The sequence below is a fragment of the Rhododendron vialii genome, chromosome 2a (assembly GCF_030253575.1).
Source record: "Rhododendron vialii isolate Sample 1 chromosome 2a, ASM3025357v1".
Classification (NCBI taxonomy): domain Eukaryota; kingdom Viridiplantae; phylum Streptophyta; class Magnoliopsida; order Ericales; family Ericaceae; genus Rhododendron; species Rhododendron vialii.
In genome coordinates this window covers 47,597,265-47,614,151 of record NC_080558.1, presented here as the reverse complement: position 1 = coordinate 47,614,151, position 16,887 = coordinate 47,597,265, and the positions used below count along the sequence as shown (strand labels likewise).

The 16,887-nt window shown below is 41.5% G+C and overlaps 1 pseudogene; it reads left to right on the top strand.

Moving 5' to 3' along the window:
- Positions 1–1,326: 1,326 nt before the first annotated feature.
- LOC131317610 (septin and tuftelin-interacting protein 1 homolog 1-like) lies at positions 1,327–7,324 on the top strand (annotated as a pseudogene).
- Positions 7,325–16,887: the final 9,563 nt, after the last annotated feature.

Here is a 16,887-nt window from a genome sequence, read left to right as displayed (position 1 = left end):
TGTGTGGTGGTTTATGTGAATTGTGTGAGTTGAGACTATGTGAACTGTGTATTTTTAGTGTGTTGGAGCTATGTGAACGGTGTATTTTAGTGTGTATTTGGACTATGTGTGTTGGAGCTATATGAACTATGTGCACGGGCTATGTGAACTCTGTATTTTAGTATATGGTGAGACTATGAGAATTGTATCTCCGAGCAGACAGCTCCTGAAGGTCAAGCGAAGGCTGGACGGTGCCAAGGAGATTGGGACTTGATATGTCATGATTTTCTAGTGTTTAAGTGAATCACTGATCTATTTGGCACGGTGAGCATGACTGATCTTCTTCTGTAAGGATTAATAACACGTAGTTGAGAAAAAAGAAAGGGGAGGAAAATTGGTTCAACACTTTTTTCAGTTCCATATGGTCATGATTCACTTTGCTTTTCTCATTGTTATGCGAAATGTGTTTTTTAGTGTGTAGTGAGGCTATGTGAACTGTGTATTTTTTATTATGTGAACTCTGTGATGGACTATGTGAACTGTATGTATAGGGGCTATGTGAACTATGTATTTTAGTGTGTGATGGAGCTATTTGAAATGTGTATGTTTCAGTTCACATAGTCCGTTCTCATAACCCAGTTCTCATAGAGACAATTCTCATAGAGAATTGTCATAGCCAAGGGTATTTTTTTTATATTTACATAATTTTATATTCAATATAAATCTTGTTCAATAGATATCATCGAGTAAGTTCCAAAAATGCAATTTTTTTAAAAAAACGAATATCTACAACAAAAGATATGATTTTTGGAAATTTAAACAATGTTTTAAGGTGCACCAATACTCCCTAGATAATTTTCCTATACTAGATGCTCTCTAGCTCTGTGGCTGCTGCGCGCGTGAGGAAGGCAGGGGCATAGTTGGAATAATAAATGCAAATAATTATGCAGGACTATTTGGGCACCGAACCTAGAAAATGGGGCCGGCTTCTAAATTCCCCTATTTTTAGCTCAACCCTCCATTTCGAGGACCCATCTTACTTTCCAATGGCAATTTTGTAAGAATTGATTGGTGTCATGAGGAATGGATTTTTTTTTTTTGAGAAACAGAAAGATATTCAATATTCGTTGATAATGGAATGATGATTACATGCTACCGTGTTCATATCTAATACAATTGTTACAAGGACTAATTACACAGTGGGAGACAATTAACACATCTAAATCAAATGAAGGATTCGAGTCCAGCGATAAATTGATCAGATGGCCAGGTGTCAGAGCCACGCATGCTACTTGTTGATGTCCAGCTGTCACGGTAGTTCCACAGTAGACGATGCTTCCCATAGAGATGGACAGATACCAACCTAGTGCGACTGATGCCAAACTAATGGCTTTTTTTACAGATGACGTCCTTTTTGGCGTGTTCGCCAACAATGATTCCGACAATGATGATTACAATGCCAGGAAGCGAAAGAAAGATCTCTCAAAGAAATCATCCGACCTTACCAAGCCCGTCAATTTCGTCTCTACTGACACTGTGTTTACACCCATTTTTGGCCAAAAATAAGAAAATGGATTTATGGGTTAAAAAGAGGCCTTGAAAATCAATCTATGGCCTTGAAAAACCTTATAACCAATTGCCGACAAAATGGGGCCAGTTTGGAAGCCATTGAGCGAATTAAGTCTTGCAAAGGCTTGGGTCGAATTGAATTATCACAAAGCCAAGCCCACAGGCCGAAGACGTGGGTTGATCCCACTAGGCCCGAGCACTTTATCCAGGCCTAGGCCAGTTTCTTAAGAAATAATTGTAAACACCCCATTCTGGACTGTCCAGATAACGTTATTTGTCAATCTTTTGTTTTCCCCAATGATGATTTTAGTCGAAAACAGTTTAAGGACAAAGGTGTGGTTGAGCTTTGAGCGTCCCTAACCTCTCTCAAACCCCTTTCAAACCCTTCAAACCAGAGCCAAACAGCCCCAACAAAACCCAACTGGCATACGCCAGTGTCCTAGAGGCGTACGCCAGTTATCTGCCACGTGTCAGTCATCGACCAGTGGCCCAGCTTTTACCGGCGCACGCCAGTTAATAGTGGCGCACGCCAGTCAAATCAACTTTATTCAGCCACTTGGGCGGGACTTTTGTGCCACCCTGACGTCGGCCACAGTAGCCCCTGATGATTGTATCGTCCAGGCCCGCTCCCTCTCTCTCCTACAACCCCCATCAAGGCAAGTCCCATGCATTTAATGCATGGGAGGCTCCAACCTTGCCTTGACCAGCCAAACAAGGCCTTGGTCCCAGACTGATCTCAGTCTCTCTCCCCTATAAATACCCCCCTTGCATTCATTTGCAAGGGGTTAGCATCATCAAGAAGCAAAAGCACCCCTCTCCTCTCTTCTTGCTTTTTCTCTTCTTCTTCCATTGAAAGAGAAAGGAAAGAATCCCACTTCCATATACCTCCACTGATATCCAGTCACCATACAACATCCATCTTCAACCGCTAGGCTCTAAACCACCTTCAAACTTCAACACCCAAAAGGTATACCACCTTTGCTTTCCTTTCTGTTTTCGGCCCCTGAAGGGAACCAGCAAGGCCCAGGCTAGTAAACAATACTAGTCCTGGCCTTGAACTGGTAAAATACAACAATCGTATGCGACGATACTTGGCGCACGCCAGTTTATATACGCCATACGCCAGTCATGGCAGTACGAGCACAACTGGCGTGGGGATCAAGGATCGTCATTCTTTTGTTTTATCTTTCTGTCAATCACCCTTGCATGCTAAACAACCAGTTTACTGTCTTCTGTATGTTGAGAACTGTTTAGATGTAGTAGTTATTGCTTATTCTTTGTCTATTTAGAAGGCCTCTGGGATCCTTCTGGTCATGTTCCAGAGCCCAGATGATGCAAAAGCCAAGCACTGGGTTAGGGTCAAACGTGCGTACGGCAGTCCATAACTGGCGTACGGCGGTTGTTCCGCGACCCAGTGGCTGGCCCTTGCATTTTAGTGTGATCTTGGCCTCCTTCCTGTCCCCACTCTGTTTAGGGGGTTTCTTGTCTATTTTCATGGCTTCAAGCCATCTCATCTGTCTGTAAATATATATATCTGCTTATTTAACTGCATGGTTTGTCCTGGGTGTGCGCTGGTCCTTTTCCAGAGCCCAGAGGGTTGCAAACAAGGACTGTCAAACTAGACGAGTGGAGTACGCCAGTCTCTCTGCGGCGTGCGCAAGTCAAACCAACATGCAGTGGCTCGACCAGTGCATGCTGGTAGAACTTGCTCATGCCCTTGCGGGGCAGCGTACTGCAATTTGTCCGGTTTGCTCAGTGCTTGTTCTCAATCTATATTTAGCATTGCAATCAAGCCATCCATAAACATTTTGCCACATAAATCACAACTTGTTATAGTTTTAACCCCCATTAACTATTCCCCCGCCCTAACTGGCTAAAAAATGATCAAATGAGAGAAAAAAAGCAAATGTTTTATAAAATGCCCGAGTAGAGACCGATCTCCGGATCGGGCGAGAGGGGTGCCATAAAACCCTTCCCCTCTCGTAACATGGCTCCCGAACCTCAGATATCGAAGGTGACGACGGACCGGTCTACGCCTTTTTCAAAATCAAACAAACGTGGCAAACGTTTTCGAGTTCGGTTCCTTGGGTGTTTTTCACCGCTAAAACCCGAGTGGCGACTCTGAATCGAGGCGTTTCGCCGCGCTTTTCCAAACACAAAAAGGGCCGCACCCAATTTTCTGAAGCAAAATTTTCGGGGCGCGTGCCCACAATAATAAAGGCCTTCTAAATAAGTCCAAATCAATTAAAGCCCCAGTTTTCTTTCCAAAATTGGGGTCACAAGACTTACAAAGAAAATGGAGGCCCATAATTCACCTTAAGTTCAGGCCCAATTGATAGATAGGCCTACTTCCTTAAAAATGTTACTTATGGCCTGTTAATTGACCAGAAAAGGCCTCAAGCTGCTCACAAGCAGCTCAAGAGCCTATAATGTTCTTGCATGATAGATCTGGACAAGCTGCTTACAAGCAGCTCAAGGCCTGAGTGGCCACCATCCTTCAACATGAAGCAAGGCTAGGGACAGGTGGTGTACATGCAGCCCTTGGAGCTATTAGTCAATGACTCATGCAGACCTAAGCAAGTTGCTCACAAGCAGCTCATCCAAGTCTGGTTGATCCTTTGTTTCTTGATTCTTCTTCCATAAGGAATCAGACTTAGAGGATTTGGAGAGCCCACAAGAAATGCAAGGTCCAATATAATGGTGGGAAGGCCTAAAGGAGGTTCGGTCTTCAGCTTTGGTGGGCCCAGAAGATGTCCATTCGGGCAGTAGCTTAATTGTTGAAGTAGCTCAAAAGGCCTGGATTCTGGAAGAGCCAAAATACCTTTTGCCCTTTTGCAGAATTTTATGCAAGCAAGAAGGATTTTCCAGGCCTTGACCATTTCTCTTGGAATAAAAGGCACGTTTTGGTCAAAAGAAAAGCCTCTCATTGGAGCATTTTGAAGCAGCTCAAGAGGGCCACATGGCAACCATGTATTGGAGCATTTCGAAGCAGCTCAAGAGGGCCTGAGGCCTGAGGCTCCTGCCTATAAATCACAGTTTTGAAGGCCTTGGCCAGGGTCCACGACCTCAAGAGCTCACAACTTATGCACCTACATTTTCATTTCTTTCAAGCATTACTTGTACTCACTTCAAAGTAGTTTAAGTTTTCATCACTTTTCTTGTACCCAAGATTCATTAAACCGTTAATGGAGTTTCTTCATTAAACCGTTAATGGAGTTCGTTTGATCCAAATTTAGCTTCGTTTTATCTTTCTTTCCATTGTTCTAGCGACGATTAGAAAATTTTAAGTCCTTAGCTCGCAAAGGCAACCAATGAACCATCATGAGGCCTTACCCTTTGGGCCAAGCACAATCACTAGAAAGGAGTCAAATTTTGAGGCATGAAGGCCTTAAAAACAACTCGGACAACAATCCTGTCCTGGCACGCCCGCAACAATTGCCAATTCATTTTTTGCACTTTTGTGGAGAAACACACTGTCATGCCAAACCAAGAGATTGATCGCAATTCCAAGGGGGATATAGCAGTAGAAAATCAAAATGCTTCTACTGACGACCAGCAGCCCAAGTATTCAGATTTGGGCCTTGGAACTTCTTCTAGAGGCGTAGGCTTTCATTCGGGCTCTTCTTCTTCAAAGAGAGAAATAGATGAAAATGTAGACATTCATTTTGATGACGGGGACAAAGACTTCCTGCCTACTGCTTTTGGCAGGAAGATCAAGGAAGGCGCACAACAGCGGCTTGAAAGGGAAAGAGAGAAATCAAAAATAACCAACGCATCTCAATCCGTAAGGCAGGAACCGGATTTTGGAGATGTGAGTGCATTTGAGAAGCACACAAAAGGGATCGGGATGAAGTTGCTTGAGAAGATGGGTTACAAAGGAGGTGGGCTTGGGAAAAATGAGCAAGGGATTGTCGCTCCCATCGAGGCGAAGATGCGGCCCAAATTGATGGGAATGGGTTTCAATGATTTTAAAGAGTCAAATTTTCCGGCGTTACAGGTATTAGAGGAGGAGAAATCTTTGCTCGGAGTGTCTCAGCCTAATAGTCGTTCCTATGAGAAGCTCTGGTTGAAGCAAGCTCAGCCAAAGAAGCATAAGAAGAAGGATTATGTTACCGCTGAGGAATTGTTGGCCAGGAAACAAGAGCAAGGGCTGGAGGTGGTTCAAAAAGTTTTTGACATGAGAGGGCCACAAGTTTGTGTCTTGACAAACTTGGAGAACTTGAATGTAGAGGAGAAAACAAGGGAAAACAACATCCCTATGCCTGAGCTGCCGCACAATTTGAGATTGGTTGTAGATTTAGCTGAGCTGGACATACAGAAAATTGATCAGGATTTGAGGAATGAGAGGGAGACACTAGTCACTTTGCAGAAGGAGAAGGAGAAGCTTCAATATGACACAGCTCACCAGAAGAAACAGCTGGACAATATGCTGGAAATAATTAGCTCATTGGACCAAATTGGGGGGGAATTTTCTTGGAACATAGACTCTTGACTCCCTTGCAAAGTCATTTAGGGACTTGCAGAGGCGGTATGCTGATGATTATAAACTTTGTAACTTGTCTTGCATTGCATGCTCATTTGCCCTTCCTCTGTTCATTAGAGCGTTTCAAAGATGGGACCTGCTTCAAAATCCATCACATGGGTTGAATGTGATATCCTTGTGGAATAATCTATTGCAAGGAGAGGACTGTTATGATTTTTCTGATGTAGCATCACCTTATACTCAGTTGTTTATGGAAGTTGTCTTCCCTGCTGTGAGAATATCTGGCACTAATACTTGGCAGGTGCGAGACCCTGAACCAATGCTCCGGTTTTTGGAGTCTTGGGAAAAGCTGATGCCTTCTTCTGTACTTCAAACTATATTGGACAACATTGTTATGCCTAAACTATCAGCTGCTGTGGATTCCTGGAATCCACGTCAGGAAACTATTCCAATCCACGCATGGGTGCATCCATGGCTACCGTTATTGGGACAAAAGCTTGAGACCCTAGTGATATGTCTGCATACTATATTGTGTCACCATGGAAGACTGTGTTTGATCCAGTTAGTTGGGAACAACTAATGGTCCGATTTATTCCGCCGAAATTGTTGGCTATCATGCATGAATTCCAAGTGAACCCAGCAAACCAGAAGCTCGACCAGTTTTACTGGATCTAGACTAGGGCTACTGCTATTCCCATTCATCACATGATCCACTTAATGGATGTGTTCTTTGACAAGTGGCAACAAGTTTTGTATCATTGGTTGTGCTCAAACCCAAACTTTGAAGAAGTGACAAAATGGTATAAGGGTTGGAAGTATCTGCTCCCACCAGAACTTCTGGCGAATGAACATGTTAGGTATCGGCTTAATTTGGGTCTTGACATGATGAACCAAGCAGTTGAAGGCATGCAAGTAGTCCAACCTGGTTTGAGGGAGAACATTAGCTATCTCAGGGTGATTGAGCAAAGAAACTTTGAAGCTCAACAGAAAGCAGCAACGCATGCTCGAGCTTCCGGCAGCCTGAGTAGTGCAACCTAGATGACCTTGAAAGAAGTTATTGAAGAATATGCTCAGCAGAATGGGTTTCTATGTAAGCCTAAACCTGGGAGAATGCAAGATGGTCATCAGATATATGGCTTTCGTAAAATGAGCATAATAATTGACTCCCAAAATCAAAAGGTATTTGCACAAATGGAAGAAAGGTGGTCTTTGGTTTCCCTTGAACAGCTGCTGGAGATGCAAAGTTCTGGTTGAAGTGATGCCGAATTTCTTTGTCAGTTTAGTATTTCTTGATTTGAAAGTAGTTCCAGATTTATTTGCGAAGGGGTAAGGGGAGTGTTTGGGCTGCACAGGGCATGGATAGCTCTATCTTGTAGCTTTTGTCTGGTGAATTTGAAGCTCTGTTGCGACTTTCTTTAACCTGCTCATAAGTGACGAGATCTGTTTTGACGTGTAACAATATGACTACCAAATTGTTCTTCCTAAACTCTAGTTTCAGTTCAAACAATTCGTGTTTTTTAATTTCGTATCTTTTTATTTATATTCATCAGGTGGTTTTAGTGTTCATACTTAGAAGCAAAAATATTCGTGGAATGGTAGGGGTTGCACCATTAGAAGCTAAGATGAGAGAACATAGACTAAGGTGGTTTAGTCATGGCTACCATAGACCGCCAACGCAGCAATTAGGAGGAGTGATATGGTTACGGTAGATGATAGCACAAAGGAGAGAGGTAGACCGAAATTGAACTTAGAAGCAGTAGTGCGCAAGGATCTAGGCTTACTGGATATTACGGAACACGATGCCCTCGACAAAGCTCAATGGAAAACATGGATTCATGTAACCGACCCCAATTGATTGGGACTTATGGCTTAGTTTGGTTTGATTTGGTCATCAGATGGTCTTAGTGTTCATACTTCGTTTTTGACAAAAATACTTTTTTTAAATATTCGAATGATTCCTATTATGGGCTGAAGGTGAATTGTGTATACCCTTTTATATTGTTTGTTCTTATCCGAGTAATGAAGCACAAGGTGGAGGGACCTTTTTATGACCTGCTCCAAAGATTTCTTAGGAGTTCTGTAAATTCCAGCATATGGACCATGTTCTTGTTCGAAGTTTTGAAACTAGTTTTTGTCATTGTGCAGTCCCCTATTCTGCTAAAGTGCAAATAAGCTCTTAGTGGCATTCATAAGTTTTTGACATTTCATATGTACAACAACTACATGTCTTCTTGTTCATGTTGAATCAATTTGCATATTTCTATTTCTACGTCCCACAGATTACTTCACAAAGCCGAATTGGATGTTGTTTTGTTTGCCACTTTGAAGTGTAAACCAAACTTGTCAGCCATTTTCTTCTTTGGAAAGAGGCCCTTGAGTTCTTCCATCTATTATTCTGACCTTGAAGAAAAGCTGTCAAGGGAGCAATTATGGCTTGGCGCACCACCACGCTGCTTCTACAAAGAGTCTATTTGGGGGCCTGTGGTCCTCGTGGACACAAAGGCGTCAAATGATAACACAGGCATCATGGACACTGGCAGACACAGACCATTAGAGATCTTAAAGATCATTGAAGATTCTTCTTGTGATCATTCCACACAAAAGGAGGAAAAATGGAAGACGAGTCCATACGGTGCATCACTAGAGGTTACAATACCTGAGTACAAAGGAGGAAGACGAGGTAGAGAGGTGCAACCATTGGCGAATGGCAGTGGAGTCACCAGAAATTAAATCAGCAACTTCCTTCTCTCTCTCTCTCTTTTTCTCAGTCTCATTTTTCAGATGACAGAAAATGGAGCAAAAGGCATGACGAACAGGAAAGGCAAGGGCATCATGTTCTTTCAACAACCCCGTGTCACCAACAATGGGGGTATCCCTATCGTTAGCAAATCCACCCACCGGTGGATTGCAAATCCAAAGTAGCCAAATACCAGAGAAGAAGGGGTGGGGGGGGGTGCTTGTGAAGAAGTCAGTGATGCAACCAAAGATACCCATAGATAATGTAGAGAAAGAAACTTCCAAATGGGATACAAAAGAGACTAGCTCTTGATAATATTTGTTCAAAATGATAAAAAGTTCCAAAAGAAAGGACTCCAACACCTACATATAGACTCGATACAAAAGACATAAATACCCTTCCTACATACTACATCATACTCCCCTACTAAAAGAAACTTGTCCTCAAGTTACGGTAGTGTCCTCCGGCAAATAGGGCACCAAGTGTTGCACATTGAATGTGTTGGAGATGCTCAAGTGAGAGGGTAAGCGGACTTGATAAGCGTTGTCATTGATCTTCCGCAAGACTTCACAAGGACCCACTTTCCGATCGTTCAACTTCATGTAAGCACCGTGAGGATGCCTATCCTTGCTCAAGATAACCCAAACAAGATCCCCTTCTTTGAACAAAACCTCCCTTTTGTGTGCATCAACGGCCGCCTTATACTTCACATTAGACTTCTCAATGTTGAGCTTAACTTGACAGTGGATATTCTTCATAAACGTAGCCATATCTTCGGCCTTGGAGTGTCCCCTCTTAGGGGTTGGCAAAGGAACGAGGTCAACCACACTAGAAGGTTTCAACCCATAAATCGCTTCAAATGGGGAAGTGTGGATGGTGCGGTTTAGAGAAGAATTGTAAGCAAACTCCGCCAAAGGAAGAATTCCATCCCAACTTTTTGGATGTTCACCAACTAAGCATCGCAACAAATTCTCAAGACTCCGGTTTACCACTTCCGTCTGACCATCGGTTTAAGGGTGAAAAGAAGTACTAAAGCATAAGTTGGTGCCAATCTTCCTCCACAAGGTCCTCCAAAAGTGGGCAAGAAACTTAGCATCTCTATCGGAGACAATAGAAGTAGGGACGCCATGCAACTTGTAGACCTCCTTGAAATAGAGATTGGCAATGTTAGTCGCATCCATAGTCTTCTTACAAGGAATGAAATGAGCCATTTTTGAAAACCGATCCACTACCACCATGATAGAATCACTCCGCCTTTGCGTAGGAGGAAGCCCCAAGACAAAATCCATACTCACGCATTTCCAAGGACTTTTCGGCACCGGTAAAGGCAAATACAATCCCTCATTAGTGGCTGTTCCCTTACTCCGTTGGCAAGTTTGGCACCTTTGCACATAGCCCCCCACATCTTTACTCATTCCCGACCAATAGTATGCATCTTGAAGCAATGCTAAAGTCTTATTCTTGCCAAAATGACCCAACTTGTGACTTTCGGCCAACATTTGCTCCCTTAAAGAGCATGTAGGGACACACAATTTAAGTTCTTTGAAGAGAAATCCATCCTTCAACATGAAACATGGATCGACAACCTTATTACCCATTTGCAAAGCATCGATTATCTTACTAAAATAAGGATCTTCGGCATAGAAAGTGCGGAATTCTTCAAACCCAACAACCTTGTTCTTCATTTCCACCAAGAGAGCCACTCTTCTACTCAAACCATCGGCCACTTTGTTGAGAATCCCCGATTTGTGCCTCAAAGCGAACGTGAATTGTTGTAGATAAGCCACCCATTTGGCATGCCGTTTATTGAGGTGTTGTTGGCTATTGATGTACTTAAGAGCTTCATGATCGGTGTTGAGGACAAATTCCTTGTAGGCAAGGTAGTAACTCCAATGCTTGATGGCTTGGATAATGGCATAGAATTCCAAGTCATAAGTAGAGTACTTGAGTTTAGCGCCGTTCAACTTCTCGCTAAAGAAAGCAATAGGTTGACCACCTTGGCTTAAGACTCCACCAATTCCCACTCCCGAAGCATCACAATCAAGTTCAAAAGTTTTGTCAAAGTCGGGTAAGACCAAGATAGGAGCTTCCATAAGCTTGGACTTCAACAATTTAAAACTCTCGGCGGCTTCTTGGGACCATATAAACACCCTTTGCTTGAGGCAATCGGTAAGAGGAGTCGCAATACTACTAAAGTTGGCAATGAACCTCCGGTAGAAGGTAGCTAACCCATGAAAACTCCTCACTTCATGAACACTTGTAGGCATTGGCCATTCCACAATGGCCTTAATCTTGTCTTCATCCATGTGAACCCCCTTTGAAGACACAACATACCCCAAAAATACCACTTTATCAACAACAAAACTACACTTCTTCAAGTTCCCATAAAACTTCTCTTTTCTCAAGATTTCAAAGACTTGTTGAAGGTGGGATGAGTGATCTTCAAAACACCGACTATACACCAATATATCATCAAAGTACACAACTACACATATACCCAAGAGAGGTTGAAGCATTTGAGTCATTACCCGCATAAAAGTGCTTGGAGCATTGGTAAGACCAAATGGCATCACAAGCCATTCAAAGAGGCCATGAGGGGTCTTGAAAGCCGTTTTCCATTCATCTCCCGGGCGAACTCGAATTTCATGATAACCACTTCTTAAATCAATCTTTGAGAAGACCTTTGAATCGGCAAGGCAATCCAACATATCGTCTAGCCTTGGAATGGGAAAGCGGTACTTGATTGTGATCTTGTTGATAGCTCTACTATCCACACACATCCTCCACGAACCATCCTTCTTCGGAGTCAAAAGAGCCGGCACCGCACAAGGGCTAAGGCTTGCCCTTATGTAGTCTTTCTCTAGAAGATCCTTAACTTGCCTTTGAATCTCTTCCCTCTCCCTTGGAGACATTCTATATGCAGGCTTGTTCGGAAGGGGCGCCGCAGGTACCAAGTCGATACAATGTTGAATATCTCGCAAAGGAGGCAAGTCGGGAGGCAACTCTTGAGGAAACACATCAACATACTCCTTCAAAAGTTTAGAAATCGCCTCGGGAACATCCGACACACCCATATCCACCATAAGAACCAACACTAGAACATACCTGGTTTCATGACTTTCCATCTAACTTTCTTTGGCGCTCGGAAAATCCATGCAGAATTTGGACACCGAATTTGGTTGCTATGACCAAACTCAATTGGGGATTCGAACAGGATCGGGATTCTCTTTGGGCACAGGTTTTGTGGGGTAGATATTCCAACCCCTCTGGGTATCATCATAGTCCTTCCTCCCTTTGGAGGAGTATGCGCAGGGGCAAACCCCTCATGGTTAAGGGTTCTGGAAAAAGTTTACGCAATGGATGCAACACACTTTTTTGGGAGGATAACGGGTTGGGGAGTGGCCCGTTGCGGGCTGTTGTGCATGGGTCTCTTTCTCAACATGAGAGCAACCTCAGAGTGAATGGTTCTGGACTAATTTGCGTTGGGACTTAAATCGTATTTCTATACCTCTCCCGAGTGATGAGTGATATCACCGAGAAAATCAATGGGATTGCTATCCCTTGGTTAACCCTGATGTCAAGGTTTGGAACTCTCCCTCGGGTAAGTTATGTTCTTCTTCTGCTTATTCCTTGATTAAATCTCCCACTCCAAACCCTCCTCTTACTAATTGGTCTTGGCTTTGGAAGAGTAGTTCTCACCCTAGAGTGCTGCACTTTCTTCGGTTTGCTATTCTTGGGTGATTAACCACCAAGGATTTCTTGTTTAGACAGCGCATTGCGCCGATAATGATTGTGTCCATTGCCCACACTATGAAAACTTGACTCATGTTCTGCATGATTGTGGTAAGGCTAAAGAATTCTGGTATACTTTGGGGGTCACCGAGTCTTTCTTCGATACTTCTACCAGTTTCGTTGGGTGGGTTCTTCTTCATTGCTATTCTTATGAAGTCCATATTTCCGGTTGTCCTTGGCGGATCGTTTTTCCCTTGGGATGTTGGTGTGTCTGGATCAATCGGAATCCGCGACACTTTGACACTATTAATTCCACCGCAACACCCTTGCTTTCAGCAAGTGAATGTATTTAATTTTCCCGTGCTGTTGAATGGCAATTTCTTTGCCATAAAGACAAATCTCATAAAGTGCAGGCTACCAATTTGTTTGGATGGACGCCACCTCCTTCTGGTTCCATCAAGCTTAACGTGGATGGCGCCACAAATAGTGAAGGTATTGCAACAGCAGGGGTAGTATTTCGTGACTCCAATGGCTACAGGCTAAAAGGTTTTCAAATTAAAATTGGATTAGAGACCAGTTTGGGATCTGAATTGTAGGCCTTGAGGGGGAGAGACTTCAACAGAAAATTAACTGTGGGTCTAGAAAACCAAGACTTAATCCCCATTAAGGATGAACTCAATTTTTATTTACCTCTAAGGACAATCTTAAACGAAGATTATCCTTTTACCCTTAACTAAATATAATTTCACACTTTATATCTTTTCAAAGTTTTCATCATCCCTCCCACCATCACCCCACAACCACTTCCGACCGGCGACCACTCCGGCCGGTGACTTTTTTCAGCGAAATTTCACTACTTCGAAAAATTAGTGAAATTCACTGCTTCTCAAATTTCACTAATTTCAAATTTCACTAGTTTTCAAATTTCAATAAATTTTACTGGTTTTCAAATTTCACAATTTTTTGTTGGATTTCAAATTTCACTTGGTGTAAATTTTATCTAGTGCATTTCACTAGTTTGACGGTAGCTGGCGACGAGAGCGAACGATATCCGGCAAGATACAACGGCAACTCCTAAATTTCCATTCTCCTTATTGCAAAAATAATGTACTTATTAAACCACCATTTTGACGATCAATATCGTGTTCGCTTTCGTGCGAAACTGGATATTACAGAACCAGTGCAGTCCTAAATTATAGTTAGCAAAATTCATGAAGATAATTGATACTAACACGTTGGCGAACGCCGAGGGGATAAATGTCGCCATAAGTGACATTCCAATTGAAGAAGCGATAGGGAGATCGACGACAGATAGTGATTGGGCTCAAAACGGTGGTTGACTGTAGCCGGTGACGAGAGCATACGATGTCCGGCGAGATACATCAGCAACTCGGCAGAGAAGACGGACTAGAATCAGGGCCGGCCCTTGGGCCTTCAAAAAAATGTCAAAATTGGGGGCCTCTTTTAGGATTAAGTTTGTATATATAAATATAGTTAGTGGAATTTGTATAGCACAATCTGAATGGTCTAGTGGCAATTCTTTCATCATTAAGTGTTTGTGGTCCATGGTTCAAACCTCCGTACGTGCATTTTTAAACTTCGTCCAAACCTTTTTTTCTTGTGAATGTGAATTGGTTTCTCTCGCGTCATATTAATTTTTTTTTTATTTCAAACCTTAATTATTTTTCCTTCTAACTCTACAAAAGTTTCCCTTAGTCCTACTGTTAACTTGAATTACATCAAGAAAATTAATTTTTTGAGCTTTCAAAAAATTCTTTTCATTGGCAAGAACAATTATATTTTTTTTTGGAGCTTTCAAACAATACTTTTTGTTGGTAAGTATGTTATTTATTTGAGAGTACAATAGATATTTGATTAGTTTGATTACCCATTTAATCAGTAATTTTCAGTTAAATAACAGAGATGACAACCTCTTTGTCAGATATATTTCATGTGATGGGTTTATATTTTTCCACCATGATAAATTAAATCAAAAAACACGGCAAGTTATCATTGTTTAAAATTGTCCCCTTTCTTAAATTGGAAAAAAGATTGTACAATTATTTTCAAAATTTCTGTACATAATACCTCTTAAAAAAATTACAACAAAATTATAAAGGGCCCCAAAATCTAAGCCGGCCTAGGGCCCCGAAAAATGTAGGGCCGGCCTTGAGAAAGATCTTGTTCAAACCTCGGCGATCGCTCCATCTTCGACATCAAGCGCCTCTTGAACGACAAAAGCACCGGCGAGGACCATCAATGACGGTGAGACCATCTGGTGATAACGACGACGAAGCAGATGGCGATGGCATTGGCGACTGGAATGCGTGGAAGTTGAGGGCAATTTCTGGAGAAAGTTTCAGAAATCCTTGTTGGTGTTTTTTCCAGAATCAAGTGGCGTGCGTGGGAAGAGGGCTTTTTCCCATGTTGATATGGATGCTAGTCTAGCAATTAATCTTGTTAATGCAAATGACGATTGCTACCCTCGTGATCCAATGTGGCGTGTCGGAGATTTGTCATGTGTGTCAGGAAGCAAATAGAAGTGCGGTTATGTTGGCAAAGGATGCATATGGGTCCCATGTTGATATGGATGCTAGTCTAGCAATTTAATCTTGTTAATGCAAATGACGATTTCTATCATCCTTTGAGTGCTATTGTTCATTATTGCAGGACCCTCGTGATCCAATGTGGTGTGTCGGAGATTCGTCATGTGCGTCAGGAAGCAAATAGAAGTGCGGATATGTTGGCGAAGGATGCATTTACTTTAAATTGTACTAATTGTAATGTTTTAGTTTCACCGCCTTCCTTTATGTTGGGACAATTGGGTAATGATGTTGTAAGGGGATTAAATACCTTAGGCTTTGTTATGTTTAATTTTCTTCGAAATCTTCTTGTTAACAAAAAAATGAAACTTCTACACTGTATCCAAAATTACATCACATGTTTGCGTGAAAGATTGTGTGGAACACATATTTTGTAGATCCCTAAAGGAATATCACTAGCAGCCCGAGTCCAGGAAATTATGAGCATAGGGTCATTAACAAACTTAAAAGCAATGTCTTGTTTTGCCTCGCTTTTGTTTTGGAAGGGCAAGAAGTGTTTAGTTGTTGGATTTGGTTAGTGATGGTTGAACCCAAGCTTTATGCATGCAAGTAAATAGTGTCTACCATTGAGCTACCACTTCACCTACTTTGTTTTGCCAACTAATAATTGCAACTCCCACATCCAAGTAGGAGTATTTCATAAAGAACCTATGTATTTGTATAAAATACTTTCAATTCTAATTTATCCTAATTTTGTACAAATTAAATCATGCTCATAATTTCAAACCTAGATACATCAAGATAACTTAGCCGAGAGAGAGAGAGAGAGAGAGAGAGAGAGAGAGAGAGAGAGAGATAAAATGATAAAGTACGTTGAAATAAATCCCAAACCTAATGATAAAGTACTTGATAATTATGCTAGAGAGACAAGAGACCTTCAAATTTCTCGAACATAATAAATAAAATTATAAAAGTTGGAGCAGGGTGTTCATTAAAAATCAAAATCTGAAATGTTGCACACGTTTGGCCTCATTCAATTGTTGAGAAAGGGAGTCAAATACATAGTGCTCAACTTTTCTATAATTTTATTTGTTCAATTAGCAGAAAAGTTTTGGGCCTTTTTTCTACTAGGATTAGATTTTTTGTGAGATCTGTTATACAAATTGTGTTTACATTAGTTTCATACATAAGTATAAAATATATTGTGATTTTCTCATAAATTTATTTTATCAAATGAACGCAAGAAAAGAAGACAAATCATATTTCTTTACTTCATTTCACTAAATATTTTTTGGAAATAATCCTCTTACACCAAACTCTGAATTGTGAAGAAAATCATAGTACAAAATTTTTCTTCCATGGGGTCAAATCAAACCGGTCAAAATGGAGTTAAGAGGCAGTTCCAAAAAACATATATCCGTATCTATATATTGGAGTTCAGATGAAAATTATATTGAAGATAAGACATTTTCACAAGTGTAAATTTCTTAAATGAGTGAAGAAAATTAGGGCTAGAGAGATTTGTAGTGAGTCAATATAGAATCACTCTTTCTTTATTCAAGTCACTTTTTTCTCTCCCTCGGACCACGCAGTTCCATACGGTATATGGTCTAACAATGTTAATTGGGGTACAAACAGCTTTGTTACAGAAGGAAGAAAAAAAAACAGCTTTGTTGGAGCAGTTTCCCAAAATCATGCTATCCAAGTTTGAAATACAAGCTTCTGGCAATTGTTTATATGAAACTTGAGGTGTTCTCGCAGACGCCATCTTCTAAGAAAAGAAGCTTAGGGCAAAATTCACTTTAATTGCTTGATTAGTTTTTCCTTTTAATAAGTGGTAATAG